This window comes from Vicugna pacos, chromosome 2, assembly GCF_048564905.1.
Source record: "Vicugna pacos chromosome 2, VicPac4, whole genome shotgun sequence".
NCBI lineage: Eukaryota > Metazoa > Chordata > Mammalia > Artiodactyla > Camelidae > Vicugna > Vicugna pacos.
The window spans coordinates 105,744,620-105,763,673 of NC_132988.1; the positions used below are offsets into that span (position 1 = coordinate 105,744,620).

The window sequence follows — 19,054 nt, forward strand, 5'->3', positions numbered from 1 at the left end:
GATTCTATTTGAAAAGTGTACTGAACATTCCTGGAATTTCTGAATAAGTAATAACAATAAAATTGTTTCTTACATATATAAAGAAGTGTGTTATGTTTGCTGGCACTGTTGTCCCATTGGAACCTCACAACCACTCATTAGATGAGGAACATTGAGACTCAGAGAAGTTAAATGACTCACCCTGCAAAGTCCAATTGTTTGAGTCTAAGTCTAGGATTCTTTCCACTGAGCGTGCTGCCAGCTAGAAAATTGCAACTGGACCCTCACACACCTTCTCATAGCTCATGTCCAGACTGGCCCTCTTCAGTCTACCCCATCCTTCATCAATTCTGATAAGGCTGAGGGAGGAGAACCAGAGGGCAAGAGAGTTGGCACTAGGAAGAAAACCCTACCCTTTTCTTCTCCTTTGGGGACCATGTTCTCAGGGAGAAAGTTTTCATCTCCAGGAATCTGAAGTACAAAGGATGTCACCACCCACAAAGGAAAAGAGAAATAACCAAACACCCAAACTCTTGTCTAAAGAGGGTAAGGCTGTTGTGCTCCGGTGCCATTCTCCTTCTCACTGCAAGATTGTTGCACACAGAGCATCTTTGATTTACAAAACACCTTCACTACCTTCCTATGGTTCCTTCAGCTCTCAACTCCATAGTTGTTTCTACAGAAAAGCTTTCCAGATCCTCCAGGGTAAGTCAAACCTTACCTCTGTAAGCTCTCCTGACACCATACACTTGTTCTTCCTAGCATTTGTCACGATTATAATCGCACATTTCTAATGGTGTGATTTATAGATTAATGTAAGCCTCCTCTCCTGGATCACAGTATCCATCAGAGTTGAGATCATGTGTGGTCCATGATTGCTTCCCTAGTGCCTATCATAACATCTGGTGGATAGCAGATGTCTATAAATATCTGTCCAGTGAATGAATGAATAAGTGAATGAGCCAAGAGAATAAGGAAGAAGAAAAGAATGTGCATCCTAGGGTCAGAGGCAGAGATAATTGGGGAATTCACAATTTTACAATAATGTTGAAATTTACCTGAATGGATGCAATGAGATATTTTAATTTTAGTTGCTGTTATTATTATTGTATTATTATTTTAATATCATTTTGTAGATCTTTTTGGCTTTTGGTGGGTGGGACAGAGCAGAGATTAAGGGAGAGTTTGAGATAAATAGACAAAGAATTAAATAGGGAAATTATTTGAAGTAATACTTCTGGTTTTCTGCCCTAATAAATCAATAGTCAGGTTGTCAATACGACAAAGCATTATTCAAGGACTGAATTTCTTACCATTTCCCAAGAACAACAAATCCAAATAGATCATATTTCCAATTTACTCTTTCTTTGAATCCATTAAATAGCCTAAGACTTTGAACTCTGAAAGAATTGCCACAATCCAATTCACTTTCATCACCAAGCCCTATACTCAGTTTTTAAACATTTCATTCTCAATGCTATTGTATTACAGTTCACAACAGAAATGTCTAATTCCCCCAAACACCTGTTTTTGCTCAAACAAAACAAAAACCATCAATACAGTTCAAGTTCAGTAAATCCTATCTACAATCCCCATTATTTTCATTGGGAAATAATAACAAGCCCTGAACCTGAGAATTGAATACTCCATTCCACTTCCGTAAAGATTTTCATCAGCAAAACCCAGAGCACTCAAGTATACAATGATGAGATTAGAGTCCGCTAAAACTATTGCATTGTTTAAGCTATCAGATAGTGTTCATTTGACAATCTCTATGTTTCAAACCCAATGAAGTTATGGCCAGGATATATGCAAATTAAACCCTGTTGAGAAATACTGCATTGTCCACATCATCAGAAACCCTCATGTGGAAATGGATCATTTCTATGGCTGGGGTAGCTAATTATTACTGGCAAAGGGAGGGAAGGTAGTCAGAGAAGGAAATGCAGGTGGAGGAGCAGGGCACCTGGAAAAAGCAGAGAATCAACAGAGATAAAAGGGGGCACTTGACTGCTGAGATGGAGAGACAGAAAAACCCAAGTCACCCCCACCTATCTCCCAGCTGTAAAATCAGCCCAGGATCAGATGAAAAACATCATTAATTTCAATGTAATTAAATATCATTAATAAGATGCTCTGGAGTGTGTGCTGCTTAGAGATAATGGAAGCCCCTTGGCATGACCTAGGGGGAAGCTGTATCTCAGGATCACACCGGCTCTGGGCTTTATGCAGAGCTAGGAAAGTAAAAGTTGTGCACTTAGTTAACTTTGTTTATTGACTTCACAGCTCTTTCAACACCATCTCTAATAAAAGAGATCAGAGAAGATGGTGCATGGCAGCCATAAAATTTATCTTCTTCGAATCAATAGAAAAAATTGCATTTCCTAAAGCCAACTCAGGCAACCAGTTCACCATAATGAAAACCCCTATGGATAAGTTCGAGGGAGGAATGCCTTTATAAATGGAAGAGCATCTTACAGGAGTTTCAGCTTTACACTCAGCTTATAAAATTATGTATAATCAAAATAGTTCCGGGGGAGGGTATAGCTCAAGTGGTAGAGTACACGCTTAGCACACACAAGGTCCCGGGTTCAATTCCCAGTACCTCCTCCAAATAAAAATAGATGAATAAACTTAATTACCTCCCCCTCATAAAACAAACAAAATAGTTCTGGATTGCACTGGCTTGGTGAGATGCCTGTTACATGCCTGTAACAATGGCTGTGAAGTTGCCCCTCTCTACTCCACGAGTGTGAGACTCAATGATGACTCCCTTGGGCTGGGGAGAGATGCACAACACACAAGCACAGACCAGAAGAGCAGGAGTCACATTCCTTGTGGAATTTTATATTCTTTCTCTCTAATTCTCTCCCTCCCTCCCTCGCTTCCTCACTCTCTCTCTCTCTCCATAAATAAATAAATTCAGGAAAATGTAGTGAACATCGGATGCTATTACAGTGTATGCTTCCCTCTGTCTGGAAGATAATCTCTCTCATCTGTATTCTCACACCTCACTCCCTATGCAACCCACTCGTATCCAAAACATCCTCTGACATTCCACTCGAGTCAATTCCCCTGAGTCTCTAATTTAGTTGGCCCTCTTCTGGGTTCTCTTGAAATCCTGTGTGCCCCTCTATGCAATCACTTATCATGTCTAGAGGAATAATTGGTTTACACCACTCCAGCTGCACTAGACTAAGAGTTCAGCAGTCTGTGTCATATGTCTCTTTGTATCATTAACACTGAAAACAGTGCATGGCATCTGGGAGTCATTCAACAAATAAGGAAGAGAGGGAGGGAGAAAGAAGGGAAAGAAGAAAGAATGAGATATCTGTGTGACTTGAGCAATTTTTCACCCCAAGGGGTATCAATTTCCTCATCTGGAAAGTGATGGGGTGGCTACTTCCAATTTTGGAGATTAGTATCTATGATTCTAGACTTGGAACAACCTCACTGAGACCTAACATCAGGCCAAAAAGAAGCAATTAAAGGAAATACTTTAGATAAGAAATAGGCTTTAAAAATAATCCAATCAGCAGAATGCATCTCAAAATATGTGCACAGCTCTGAGCCACTAACTTGAACAGTTGGAAAGTAGCATGTTCAGCAGTGAAAAAAATCTCTAGGGACTTGGCCAATATGAACCCACAGATGTTCCTGTTGAAGTCAGCTGACGAGTTTCCTTCAAAGCCACGTTTAACCAGAGTCCTCAGTTCACCTCCGAGTCACAGCCCACCCTGCACCTTCGGCTTATAAAAACGGGAAGGAAGGAGAAAAAGAAAAAGGTGTCTCCTAACACAGACAGTACACCTCACACCTATGTGATCTGAGAGCTGATGACCTCTCTCTTTCTAAAGAAAAGTCATCATTAGAAGTAAGAGTGCCAAAGCAGTAGATTTACTCACTATTTTGTGGTTTCTCTTCACTTATCATTCTTCCTCCCACGCCAGAAAAACCCTACCACTATCCCCAGGCAGTGGGTGTAGCGATTAGAAAGGGCATGGGATTTCTCATCAAAGGATTTTGTTGTTGTTGTTGTTGTTTTTACTGTGAGTAGGGAGCTTGAAAACGTGAAGGAGAAATAAACAATTTGTTGAGTGTTGACTCTGCAGCAAAAGCCTTATATACCGTGTCTCATTCATTTTAAGCTTCAAAAGATCCCTTCTAGGTACTATTAGCATTTTACAGAGGCAGAAATGAAAGCAAAGAGATTTCAAAATACCTTACTTAGTTCATCCAGCCAATAAGTGACAGAAACAGAATTTGAGCCTCAGCCTTGGAAGATACAAAGCCACCAAAATTCCACCTGACCTTTAACCCACCTGCTCAATCAATTCTTCTCCAGTTGCTCCAGAACTTCCCAAATGGAGTGCCAGCAGGTGTGAGTGGGCAGAGGGATACACTCAGATCTCAGGGAAGACTTGTGGGACCAGGGAACACATGAGTTCCTGGACCCATTCTTCCAGTCACAAGTGGTCTCATCTGCTTAACTCAGGGCTCCAGATATAGAAGGCATATATGTGCCATGATGTGAAAATTTTTAAAACACTGCTCTAGCCTCACCTCTGTCATTCTACGCACATGATGCTCCAATCACATGAAGTAAGATAATATACTAACCTTCCCTTATAAATATATGCTTATACCGCACCTGTGTGGATTTACTCATGATGTAGCCCCTATATGGGATGCCGTCCATTTCTCTACCTAGTCAATCTGAACTATTTCAAAATTAAAGTTGAAATTTGACTTTAATTTAGAGAAAATGGCATGTTCTTTCTACTCAAGCGGTTTGATGGTACCTCGGGTAGGGTAGTCATCACATTGTTCTGTAATTTACAGGTGCGTACAGCTGTTTCATCCACTTAAAGCACATAGGAGATATTCAATGGAGATAGGTTGCATGAATAAATTAATGGACTGTGGAGGGCAAAAACTGCATTTTAATAATTTTAGTGTTACCCTGAGCTTAGCTGAGGGGTAAACAAATGATAGCTCTGAGGACAAATTTTCTGTGGCTTGTTTTTTGTGGATTATTTTTGTTTTTATTTTCATTGATATAGTCAGTTTACCATGTGTCAACTTCTGCTGTACAGCATAATGTTTCAGCCATACTTGTACATATATGTATTCCTTTCCATACTCTTTTTCAAATTTTCTGATTTTTTAAATTTAAGTATAGTCAGTTACAATATGTCAATTTCTGGTGTACAGCATAATATCCCAGTCATATACATACATACATATGTTCTTTTCCATTATTACAAGACATTGAGTATAGTTTCCTGTTTCTGTATTTTAATTAAGATTTTTTTAGAGGAGTTTAGGCTCACAGCAAAATTGAGAGAAGGTACAGATATTTCCTGTAAGCTCCTGCTCCCCTAGGTGCATGGCCTCCCCTCCCATTACCCGCATCGCCTACCAGAGCAGTACATTTGTTACAATTGATGAACCTACATTGATACCTCATAATTACCCAAAGTGGCTGTTTTTTTATAACCAGCAGGCTAAGAATGGTTCTTACATTTTTTAAAAGTTGCTAAAACAGGAAGAAAGAAAATTAGTATGTGAAAGAGACTGTACGTGGCCTGCAAAGCCTAAAATATTTACTATATCAGGCCTTTTATAGAAAAGCTTGCCAACTCACAGTATCTAAGTCAAGACAATCAGGGCTAATTGCTTAAATATATTATATATAAATAATTTGCCTTTTTATCTCTAACTTTGTTGTTTTTCAACCCAACCCTATCTCTAGCCTCAATTATACCATTTTTTTTCCTGTTACCCACCCCTCCCAGGCAATATTTCTTAATTTATTGCTGAACTATAACACTCATACAAAAGAGGCAAAAATCATAACTGTAGAGGTCAGTGAATTGTCAGTAAGTGGACACACCCACGGGACTACCACCCAGGTCGAGAAACAGAAGACTGCCAACAGATCAGAAAGCCCTATTACCCACTCTCAGTCATTCTTTTCCTTAAAAGTAGCCATATCCATTACTTTTAGCCCCGTAGAGTATTTTTGCCATTTATATAAAGTTTTTCATCTTATATAAACAGAATAATACAGCATGTAATCATTTATAGCTCAGTTTTTTGCTCAGTATTAGGTTTGTGATACTTTTGTACTTGGTTGTGGGTAACAGCAGTCTATTCCTTTCCCTTACTGTACAGAACTCCATCATGTATGCATTTTGTTTTCCTTCTTAATTTATTTTACTGTTGGTAGACCTTGTCATATTTTTTCTGATTTGGGATTAATGCAAATAATTCTGCTTTAAATCTCCTTATATGTGCGTTTTGAAGGCATCTCTGATCACTTTTTCCACTCAGTTGAGTTCCCAGATGATCACTACTTCATCTTCTTGCCTCCTTCCGGCCAGCTCCTTCTCTGTGGTTATAGATCCTATAGTCCCTCAGGGAGGCAGAACAATGTGAGGTTAAGGGCTTAGAGTCTGGAGCTAGATCACCTGGGTTTAAATCTGAATTTCCCACTGTCATCTATGTGATCTGGAATAAACTACCTACCTTTTCTACACCTTGATTTTCACATCTGTAAAATCAGGACAATGAAATTAGTTGAGTTAATATTTGTAAACTACTTAGAGCGGTGCTTGACACGTAGTTCCTGGCATACATACATTACCTCAATAACTAAACAGTTATGCAGAAACAATTCTGCATATAGAAAGATGTTTTTGGTTTGAACCATTGCCATGACAAAGGTTAAATACTTTCTTCTATTTGAGAGCTATATATTTAGAGAAAAATATAATAGTTCAGAAATGGAAATCAAAATTAAACCACACAAAAAAAATTCCATAGCCTCAGGCTTCTTGTTTAGAAGTATATTCTTCATGTACTCTACCCTCAATATACGATTGAAAAGCTAGGCAGCTTACAGGTGCTCAAAACTAACGTGTTGAATAAATGAAATAAATACTATGCTCCAAAAAAGGAATCAAAAAATTCTAACCATTGTAGTATCAAAATAAAATCAGTTAACAAAATATCTAGCTTTTTTCATTTACCCAGTTTGTCAAACTACCTAATAAAAACTCTCTAATCCAAGTTAAAAACAAAGTATTTATCGGCCGTAAAAAAGAATAAAAGAATGCCATTTGCAGCAACATGGATGGACCGAGAAATTGTCATTCTGAGTGAAGCCAGAAAGAGAAAAAAAAAATACAATATGATATCACTTATATGTGGAATCTTTGAAAAAAAAAAAGGACATAAATGAACTTATTTACAAAACAGAAAAAGGCTCAAAGACACAGAGAACAAACTTATTTGGTCACCAGGAGGAAAGGGGATAGGAAAGGATAAATTGGGAGTTTGATGCTTGCAGATACTAACTGCTATACATATAATAGATAAATAAGTTTATATACTGCATAGCACAGGGAACTACATTCAATATCTTGTAATGGCCTATAATGAAAAAGAATATGGAAAGAAATAATATGTATGTATATGTATGACTGAAACATTATGCTGTATACCAGAAACTGACATAATATTATAAACTGACTATACTTCAATAAAAAATGATTAAAGATGCACAGAGTCAGGAAAAAAAAAACCAAAATATTTATTTACAAATGATGTTCCTAGTACTGTAATAAACTGTGAAAGAACACAAGAGAAGCATAATATATTATATTTTCCCTCAAATGCTTGCAATTTTGTTATTCATTCACTCTTCCTGTGTTTATTGATTGTGTTTTGGATTCTAGGCACTTGATGGCTACACTTACACATATTAAACAATTAAAGAATATGCAATGAGAGCTACTCAGATTCTAAAGCAAGGCTGTATTTGTTCCCAAACCAAAACAGAATGTCTTTCTGGAATCTCTTACTCAGAGTTGTGCAAGCTATAATGACACCCCCGAACCTCATTTTAATTAGACTTTTGTTCTATATGGATGAAATTAATTTTCAAATCAAGTGATGCAATATGTTGATTTAGATGCATTTTTATAAAATAAAAATTTTATTTCCATCAGCTGTTTTTCCTAAGTCAATGGACAACTCCCATTTCACTTGAGTCTGAGGCAAGGACCATTTATCTAATAAAGGATACTCAGAAAATACCAAGTGGAGAGAAGTAAAGGGATGAAAGCAATATAGAGCATGCAAATGCTTAACAACAAACTCTCTGAAGAAAAGGGCCTGACGTGTATCATTTGCTCACTTCCATGATGTAAGTATTTCCAGCATGGCAAATTTTGATCACCCAGAGAGATGTCACTGAACACTGAGTTGCAAAAAAATGTGCCATCAGCTCTCAGGAGCCAATGCCAGCTGGCTCTAGCACACTGTTCAATGCAGAGTAAGGGAGCTTCAAGTTTCCTTTGAAGAATGACCCATCCTCCATGGCATGGTGGACCTGAGAGTGAAGGTGTCCTACCCTGTCTTGAAGAATAATCATAAGAACTGAGAAGGGTCAAATAGATTCTCTCTCCCTAGAACCTGAATCCTGAGTGGGCACAATTTAAAAAAAAAAAAAAACCGCTTGGAAGAAATCCCTAACAGTGTTTTGCTCTCCAAACCTACCCCACACCCCACACCCAAGCTCTAATCCACCTAATTTATGAAAAACCTGGGTTTTCTGGGTCTCCCCATGGTTCTATGAGATTTTTGAAATCCTTCAAATAACTTTTTTCCCCTTAATCTGCTTAGAGTCAGTCTCTGACTTAGACAAGTAAAGGAACCAACTGAGTATTTATTAGCTTGTGGTAATGTGTATTTCAGCAGTTGCACCACAACACTCTTCTCCCAGATTCATGCTGAGTCTTACAAGGAAGGAGATGCATGGAAGGAGTCAAACATAATTTACTGACAAGGGCACAAGGTGGCACACCTTCTTTCCCACCTTTTCTCATTATGCTGACTAATTACATCTAATATTAATAGAGAGTTTGGGTGGTGGAGGAGTGCTACATTAGATTAAAAGCTAAATTGCTACAACAAGGGGACTGGAAGCAACATGGGGGCTTAAAGGCAAAAGGACTTTATTCCTCCGTCATAGTAGTTCCAGCATGAGCAGTCTGGGTAGGGTGACCGGCTCTGCTCCACTTGGTCACTCAGACATCCAGGCTCCTACCTCCTGCTGCTCCATCTTTCCTTAGGCATGTGTTGTCACCTGTCTGATCAAAGTTGGGTTTCTCCCATAGCCAGTTCCCTGCCATCAGGAAGCAGGTGGAGAACCAGGAGGAGGGGAGCAGGCATGCTCGCCTTCCAAGTGCAAGAACTTTGCCACATGAGAAAATATAATGAATCAGTCATTCACGTATCTAGAGACAACTCAGTTACAATGGGAACGAGAAAGGAAGCACTGAATAAAAAACTAGCCATCTCCCCAACAAGAGCCTCTTAGAATCATTTGCTGTTACTGTTTTTTTTTTTAAAGAGCACAAGCACAAATTACAAATGAGAAATGTGTTCCAAAAGATTAAAACAAAGATAGCTTGACATCCTATGCATCTTCTATGTAATAAGTTTACACAGGTCAGCAGTTCCAAACCAGAATGAAAAAATACACGGGAACATCTTAACCATTTGTGAAATATACTATAAGGAATCTGTTGGTAATAACTATCAAAGTATTAAAAGTTGAAAATAATTTATTTTTGAAAATTTAGAGCCAGCTCAAAAATTATTTCTACAGCAATATTTCCTAAACTTCCATCATTCAATTAGTACTACCAGGATTTTCTCTCTAACTATATTATTATTGCAGCATATCTACACTATTATGACATATCTTGACCATTACTTACTTAAATCTTTTTTCTTTAAATGGAACTCAATTTTTGACTTGAATACATGTATTCATGAAGGAAAGTAATGTCACTATTATAAAGGAAAAACCAGCATCACTTGCCAAAAGAGAAAATAAAATTAAAAATAAATAAAATCACCACTGTTGGTAGGTTTTACAAGGATTGTTACTTACTAGATACTGTTGCTAGCTGAGAACTCTGAGTCAGAGCTGGGTTTTGAGATGTTCAAAAAGGAGATAGTAAAAACTGTTAGATGTTTAAAGAAACACTGGCAACAAGTTGAGTCACTCCCCTTGATGTAATCTAAGATTTGAAAGAGAATTTAAATATGATTAAGTGACTGTGTACCTCGATGTTATTTGATTCCTATCTATGAACTACCTAAAACCACTCTTTGCAGAACCAGGTCCTGAGGAAAATGCCACTTTTACCCATTTGCACATGGATGTGCTTCTGTGAGTGAGAGAGAGAGGGGTGAAGTTACAGTCCGCATACTGAGACGTTCTAATAATCTTGCCAATGCCATGAGTTGAGAACAGCATCATTCATCTGTGTCCAGGTGGTAGAGGGGGCAAAGAAATCCTGTCCTAAATCCAGCTATTGTCTCAGAGCCATGAACTGAAAAAAAAAAGTCACAAAAGATTAGACATCCATATCCATGGGCCTCAAATCTGAACCATCTTTCCCTCTCAGGTGCTATTTGGATGAAGTCTGACTTCTTGACTTTAGAGGGCTGTTTTCCACTATCAGAGCTCTTTGACGTGCTCTCCAGAATGTGTGTGTCAGATGCCGCCTCAAATGTTTTAATCAACCAAACACTCCTCCTATGAAAAGAAGATGATTTTAATATCTGGTCGGCAAACCTAACCAATAATTATGCTGAGTATCTGACTGCCTTTGATATTCCTAAACTTATACTGCGCTTTGGGAAAACATGTTCCTTTTAGAAACAGACAGTCATGAAGCATGAAAATAGTGGTGGCAGCCAGTCTGTCTCTTCAAGTGGCATTCAGTTATAGCTACTCATCATGGCTACAAAAAGGAAAGGCTTCAACTCCCAAGAAACACCAGAACAATGGAACACTATGGCCATAGATAGACTAGACTGTGTAAGAAAAGTGCAGCAGAATATGTCACCCCAAAATATGGCACTTGGACCTAAGGAATATTCCGAGCTGAAGGCAATTGAGAAAGAGCAGATACAAGACAAGCTCTCTGGTCTCCCTCTATATGCCCCAAAGTGGGACATAATTTGTAAAGGGATCCCTTCTGCCCTATCAGGAGGGACAGAAGTTAATCCCTGGAGACAACTCCAGGCTCGCATCAGCCCAGACACTCTCAGAGGAATCTATATAACAAATCTTCCTAGAACTAGCCCTTGTCTACCCTTAGTTTCCTTATATCTTTGCCTTCACACAATGTGCCTCTCTAAGAAGCTCAAAGTCCCTCTTCTTTGTCTTCTCACTTCCCTACAAAATTGTCATTCTTTGCTAAGATTCTACATAAGCTCGAGTTCTAACCACCCCCTTTGAGTTAGTCATCACTGAGTGCTCCCATATATATATGCAATATTCATGTTTATAAACTTCTGTTTGTTTTTCTCCTGTTCATCTGCCTTCTGTCAATCTAATTTACAGGGACCCAGCCAATGAACCCAAGATGAGATAAAGAGAAAAGAATGTTTGTCCTCCCCTACATAAGGATGTATAGTCTAGATGTGCAATTTCTTAGCCATGGAGATCAAGGTTGAACTTAAATATCTGGTTATCATAGTGAGACACAGATTTAAATGTGAAAATGAGATGCATTCTGAGGTAACTGAGGCAACGGTGTTGATGATGGAGTAAAGAGACATGTTCTGGTCATGTGCTATGGACATGATAAAAGTTAGCTCATCTGTTTCTTCCAACTCTTTGAAGATTTGCAGAAGAACGTGAGGATGTTTTATTCCATTTTTACTCCCCGGTAAATCAGACACTTAGGGTCAGCAAACTCTGTAGTTAAAAGAACTATCTCAGTTTCAAACATCTATCATTTGCTCCATCAACCACTTACTCTCAACTTGGAGGTAATGAGGTACAGTGAGGGAGTTACATCAAGATCATATGGGGACAATAACACACTCCTCTGAACCCCCGAGATTTTGATGTCCCTAGGTGTTCCCCTTCTCCACCACTGAGAAACATTGCCTTAGTAAATTGCTGTTACTAAAGGTAGTTTGAAATATTCTTCAGGTAAGTTCTGCAGATAAGTTGAGAACCATTTCAATACCTTCATCAGTAAATGGTCCCTGAAGATCTTATATTTCAGAGACATGGGCTGCATGTCTAAGACTGCTCCTTATGACTAGAAATAGGAGAAAAACCTTTTTCAGACCGTATTATGCTCCCTATGTTTCCCTGAGTAGAACCCATCTCTCCAATTGTATGTGTCTTTCCATTCTGTCTAATTTTTTTTGGTGTCCCAGGGACATGTTCTGGAGGACATCTCAACATGCCCTCCACCCTGAGATATCTATAATTCTGTAATATAATCAGAATAGAAACCATCATTAATACCTGTCAAGTAACAGAACCCAAATATCTCAAAACTTAAAAGAATCCTATTATAGCCTTCCCAGTACTTCTCAAATGAGAAGAAATGACCTTATCTGGGGAATTATTTTCAGCTGCAATTTTTAGCCACTATAAACCAGACTGAAAACCCAGAGCAGCTGGATAAAGATCCTTAATTTACATTTATAAAAATATACTTAAATCTCTTCACACATGTGTATGTATTTATTGTGTACAACTAAACCGCCTGATAGCAGAAGGCTTAAAGAACACTAGCAGTAGGGGAGAGTTGTAAGTGGGAAAATGTTGCATTAGTCTGGTTCTTTCATTACAAGCTGTTTGCACTGTGGGTTGCTTATCGATGTATTTTTGTTTGTGTATATACAGGTTGATCCTGGATATTTGCAAATAGAAATAGTTAAAAAAAAAAAAAGGTTTCATTCTTCTTCCTAAAGGGAGTCTCATGATTTGATCCTTTTCCCCAAATCCCAGAGACGTCAAATTTCAGGGTTAGAGAGGAGGTTATGCAATCTAATTACTTACTCAATTATTTTTCCTACAGTGTGCTTGACAAATAGTCATTCAACCCCCATCCAAATGCCTTGAGTCAAAGGGAATTTCTGGAATCGTCCATGCATTTGCAGCAGATAAGTAAATTTCAGCTCTGCATCTTGCATTTCCTCTTCTTATGAAGGAAGCACCTTGGTTTCCCTTTGAGGAATTGTTCTTGCTCGTTTAATGCTGTCTTAATGGTACCATCAGTCGAGGCGTCGTCTTCTCTGTTAGCCAAGGACTGCTCACGTGATCCAAGCTATGACAATCCAAATTTATCTCTCAGGGATCTAAATTCTGAGTGTAAGGGGATAAGAGAGGAAAAGAGCTGGGACTAATTCATCCTAATGGCAGTACCTTGAAGACCCTGGTTTCCTGAAAGAACAGATTCTTCAACTTAAATTTCAGATCTGTGGGCACTCAATATTTTCTCATAAATTTGATTTTTGCCTCAAACTAGGTGAAGTCAATTTATAATATTTTCAACCAAAAAACATTATTTGCTGCCTGCTGGTCTTGTATTTATCCATCTGGAGAAGGTTAGATGGGCATACTCCCTCTTTAATATCACAGTCCCTCGTACGTGTGACCGTTTAGCATGTTCCTCAATCATTTTTATTTCTTTATATGACTTTTTAAGAGGCCAGCTCACCTTTCCCAACTTCTGCTATGTGTCATAAGTTTCCTTTTCCTCCCTCATCCTCCATTTCCTCCCCCACTGTCAGTTATTCCTGAGAATATCCGAAATACTGGCAGCAAATGCTTGCCCAGTTTTTATTCTAGCACTTTTGTAATGGTTGGTCGCAGTTGTGCAGGAAGCACTGAAAAACTATAAATACAATAACAATGAGTTAACGTACGATGAGTGAAAGCTAGAATTCTCCAGGAACAAAATGTCCCCTTCTACACATCCCTTTCTTCACCTTTGGTGACTAGGGTATCTCAAGCCTCTTTGATTTGGCTTACACTTTGATTTCCATTGTATATGATGTGGTGTTTCGGTCACCATCATCTTTGGGATTTCAGTCATTGGCATTACTTTCTAAGACCCATAGAAAATGTTTCCAATTCTGGCAGAAATTCAGTTGTATGTTTTAAGACCCGAATTCCTTTGAAAATAACTTCTTTTTTTACATGACACAATTGGCTTTTTCACTTTACATACAGCATTCTCATTCTTACTCTTAGAACAAGGCAAAGAGTATCTTCCGGCTTCCCTTGGGGTCTCTGTTCCCAGTCCATCTGCAGACCTTTTCTATGGTACATCCTGTGAAGGGGTGAGCCTCCCTCCCCTATGTGGAAGAAGCTCAGTACTAGATAACTTGCTAACTTAGTGTGACCTGGTTCCAGCTAGGTTTCAGCATGATCTCAAGTTCTTTCACCTTCCTACTTGATCTTCTCTAAACACACTCTGGCTGGCCTGTTCCTCTCAATTCCATAAATCTGGACTGGGTCCCTACCAAGTGCCAGGACCTCTGAAAACAAAATAGAGTGGACATGGATCTGGCCCTGCAGGGCAGATGGACACATAGGCAATATGGCAGTGAAAAGGGATGAATGTAGTAGTACAACTGAGCCTGCACTAGATGGCAGAGATTAAATCTGGTGAGCATGGGGTGGGGAAAAGTGTCATAGAAGAGGTGACCTTGAGCTGGCTTGGAAAGATAAATAGGAATACACCAGGCAGACAAGGGGTCATGCCATGCACTTAAATGTGAATGTGTCACTCCAGGTGTGCAGAGAAAGGGGAATGATCACTTTTTCTATTCTCTATAATTGCAGCCTAGGATCATATTAGTCTTTTTGGCAGCCACCATACACAGCTGGCTCACAGAGGGCTAAAGCCACTGTCTTTCTTGCATTATTTTGCCCCATCAACCTTCATCATTCATGCCAGTGAGTCATTATTCTTTATCAAGAAAGCAAAACAAACCGTGAGCTCCTTTGCCTGTCCCTCCTTGATTACTGCTCCTTGGTTCTGGAAAAGGCAGCCTTGTCTCTTCCACACTCAGCATGAGAATCCCTCCACCTTTCATGGTTTTTTCTCCTCTCCTCCTTCAGAGATGACATTCTCCAAGCTTTGCAGGAGGCAAAAATCATCTTTCAACAAGTTTTACAGAAAGTTAGATGCAGTTTCTACACAGCTGCTGTCCAGTGTTCTCTAAAACCAATCAAAGGAAAAGAAACCAAAAACATGTTTACAAAAATCAAATTAAAGCCGAGCTCTGATGGAGTCGCAGCTATCTACGCCCATACGGGCTGCCTGCCAAGAATGTTTTTAATGTAATAATCGCTCATCCATAGACCCATAATAATTGATATTTGCAATTCGATAATGCTTCTTAACAATTTTTTATTTGTTTCCAATCTCCCTGCTTCCCTCCTCACCTCGTCCGCCCAACAACCCCCTGTGTCAGCACATTCATGGCTCTTAATGACCCTCTCAGCAGCTACTGATCAAAGTCAAATTTTAATTACGAGGCTAATTTTGGAAGTTTGCTTCCTTTTAATCTGAACTTTTAGAAGGGAGTCAAATGTGTGCTTGCAACAACTCACAGGAAACACATCAAGCACCAGGACTATTTAACTGGAGGTGAACAACTAGTTTGGAGCCACATGCTTCCTCCCAGTTTGTATCTACCAGGTGATGACACCTATAGGGTATAAAACACATCACTAATGACTGCAGCTTGGCCTGGGAGATGGGGAGAGTGGAAACAAGATGCCACAGTGTGACCACCCAACTTTACTCTCATCGTCTGAGAATGGCTGTGTTTTCTCCAGTACTGTTTTCTTCTCACAGTTTGGTCTGAGCCCCTACTTCAAGCCTTCTCTGCAACCTCTGCACTGTTATCATTATTCTTCAAGAATGTCTTACTTCTGCCTTTGGGAATCCTAACCATTCTTACAAGACCACCTCAAAAACTCCATCTTCTGTGTGGCTTTTTTTGAGCCTTCCCAATCAAAAGGCTCTCCCTCTGGAAATCTCAGAGCACTTACTTTCATCGTTAATTTCAAATAGTGATCACAATGATAGCCAGCGGGCATTGAGCGCAAGCTATGATGGTGCAGAGGAACCGTTATCTTACTTTACTCTCCCGATAGTTCTATTGTGTACTATTTTCATCCCCAGTCTATAGATGAGGAAACTGAGTCTCAGACACGTTAAAATGTGCTCAAAGTTAAGTAACCTTTTAGTGGTAGGGTGAGAATTTGAATGCCAGGTCTATCACAGCAAACCACAAGGTTTAAAATTCCTCCTCCATGCACAAAAATAATCTCAATTAGAATGTAAGCTTGTACAAGAAGGAAATCATATCTCATATTTCTTTAATCTTCTAATATTCACAAAGTTGTCATTTAATAAATATTTTTGGACTGGATGATCCCTCTTAGCACAAATGCAAGTATATTTAGACACTTGCTCATGAGGGGGAATAAGTGATTTTTTAAAAATTGTTTCTCTGCTTCTCAACAGCTTCTTTAGAAAGGTGGTACTTTAAAAAGACAAGTAAGGCGATGGCTATAGAGCACCACAGCAAACCTCTAATGGAAAGATAAAAGCACAGATTTGTGCATCAATAGTGTCCTTATTAGACAGCAGCTATTAAGTACCTCATATGTGGGAAATACCATGCTAGGTGCTGCAGAGGACCTGAAGATGAAAGTAATTGTTCTCACCATCAAAGTAGCTTACAGTCTAGTTTAAGGGCAAACCAACAACAACAACAGCAAAACAATACTTGCTTGTGCTGATCCTGATCGCCTTCCGAAAAGGTTAGGTAGTGATAACAAACAGAGTTTTTGTTCTAGAAAGCATTCAGATGAATAAGTGTGTGCTTTTGGAGTAGGAGCCAGAGGGACAACTTGATTTTTGTGAATAACGGAAGGAGAAAAATTCCAAATAGACTCTGGACTGAGGAGAGAGGAAGGCGAGAGGGAGAAACTGTCAGTAGCAATGTTTCAGGAGAAAAAAAAATGTAAGCTGTGAATTGTAACTTGTTTGCTGTTGGGTACACAGTGTACAGCTCTCCACGTGAAATCTTCTGTAAGGTCTACACTGATCACTCATAATTTTATATAAGTGAACTTTTCTGGGATATAAAAACATGCTTAATTTTATATCTGTGTCAAAGCATTGCAGTCTGGGGGTGGCATGAAGGCTGCAAGGGGGTCTGATAGGTTCACCAAAGCTAGCAGAAAAGAACAGTGTTCACTCGAGAATCACAGGCTCTGCTCCCTACCCCTCCCCACTTCTCCGGGAGGAAGTACCCTCACTTACTCTCCTCTCCTTGGCTGCCTGCTTCTTTATCACAGAGGCTGTGATAACCCTGACCCTGGACCCCATTGTTTTGGTAGAATTCCTTTTTAGCTTGTTGGGCCCTGTACTGAGCTGAATATTGTCCTCCAAGTATTCATATCCACCCTGAACCTCAGAATGTGACCTTATTTGGAAACAGGGGTTTTGCAAATATAGTCAAGAAAAAATGAGGTCATAATAGATCAGGGTGGGCCCTAATCCAATGACTGATGTCCTTAAAAGAAGAGAGAGATTTGGGCAAAGACTTTCAAGGGAGAGCTCTGTGTATGAATGGAGGCAAAGATTGAAGTGATGTGTCTGCAAACCAAGCAAGGCCAAAATTTCCAGCAACCATCAGGAGCTTGGAGAAAGGCACAGAACAAATTCTCCCTCAGCACTTTCAGAAGGAACCAGACCAGCCAACACCTTGATTTGAGCCTTCTGGCTTTCAGAACATGAGCGAATACATTCCTATTGTTGTGAGCCACCCACTTACAGCAGCCCTAGAAAAGTACAGACTCTTATTTTCCTGACTAAGGTTCTGGCACCCCCCAGACTCAATGAGACAATCCTCTGTCCCAGGCCTCACAACCCAAGTCTAGCCAGATCTGACCTGGGAAGCCAGAGGATTCAGTGGAGATCCCGACAGAACGTATTTAGGTTTCCCTAAGATCCTGACAAGGAAAACCATGAGACATATTTTTTCCATCACAACCCTTCCTGATTCTCTGTACAGTAGTAGCTCAGGCCTCTTCAGAGGTCTAGGGCTCCCAAGTGATAAAACCACTACAGGAACTCAATCTCTAAGTCATGTTAGGTGACACTAAGTACAACGTGGCAAACTCCATTTGTACTTGAAGACACAGATGATTGGACTGTCACTGTCCAGCAACTCATAGGGCTCACTCCATACACTGCAGACAATAACCACACACCTGCCTAGAGCTGGGGTGTGGCTCTGCCACGTGGGCATTTCCTTAAATGACTTGTTCCAAAAATTGTTACATGAGATGAGTACAAGATAAATACCACGTTGCTCTGATAAATGACTCCATTCAACCCTCTGACAAATGTTTAAGGGGGGAGGGGTGGCAGGGGTAATTAGATTTATTTGTTTATTTTTAGAGAAGGTACTGGGGATTGAACCGAGGACCTTGTGCATGATAAGCACGTGTTCTACCACTGAGCTATGCCCCTCCCCCCAACAAATATTTTCAGTGCATATTATTAAACACAGTATTGGGAACTTAATTTTTTTTTTAATTTTATTGAAATATGGTTGACTTACAGTGTCAGCTACAGGTGCACAGCAAAGTGATTCAGTTATACATACATGTGTATTTTTTTCTTTTCAGATTCTTTTCCCTTATATGTCATTATAAGAAACTGAATATAGCTCCCTGTGCTATACAGTAGGTCCTTGTTGTTTATCTATTTTGTATACAGTAATATGCATCTGTTAATCCTCAATCCCTAATTTATTCCTCCCCACCCTTTCCCCTTTGGTAATCCTGTCTTGTTTTCTATGGGGGACTTAATTCTTAAAATAAAATGAAAGACACAGGACTCAAGGTATGGTTGAGAAGGAAGAGACACAAATACTCATTTACGATGCATGGGGAAATATGGTGTGGGTTCTGGAAATTCTTGGACTTCAATAAAATTTCACATATTCAGGAATGAGCTGAAGACCCTTTTTACACCAATGTGGATCCTCAGATTTAATTGTTTATTTGGTGGGTGAGTCTAGCTAACTGCCCAACGGTAGCCTCTCAACACAGGTCTGCTGTTCTCTATTCATGTTGTGTACATAGTTACTCCAGTGAGTAATAAAACCTTTGTTTCTTTGAGACAAATGATCCTCAAGTGAGAGA

At 39.4% G+C, this 19,054-nt stretch overlaps 1 long non-coding RNA gene across 5 annotated transcripts in view; it reads right to left on the minus strand.

The window, feature by feature from the left end:
• Positions 1-17,291, minus strand: part of LOC140700568 (uncharacterized) — a 76,279-nt gene extending 58,988 nt beyond the window's left edge. For 3 of the 5 annotated variants that reach the window (XR_012078967.1, XR_012078968.1, XR_012078972.1), the window contains exons 1-4: positions 17,163-17,291; positions 14,814-15,041; positions 12,872-13,177; positions 9,947-10,391 (exon numbers count right to left, since the gene is read on the minus strand). This is a non-coding gene — a long non-coding RNA (uncharacterized lncRNA). The remainder of the gene's footprint in view (positions 1-9,946; positions 10,392-12,871; positions 13,178-14,813; positions 15,042-17,162) is intronic. The other 2 variants (XR_012078976.1, XR_012078977.1) reach the window with 2 other exon arrangements.
• Positions 17,292-19,054: the final 1,763 nt, after the last annotated feature.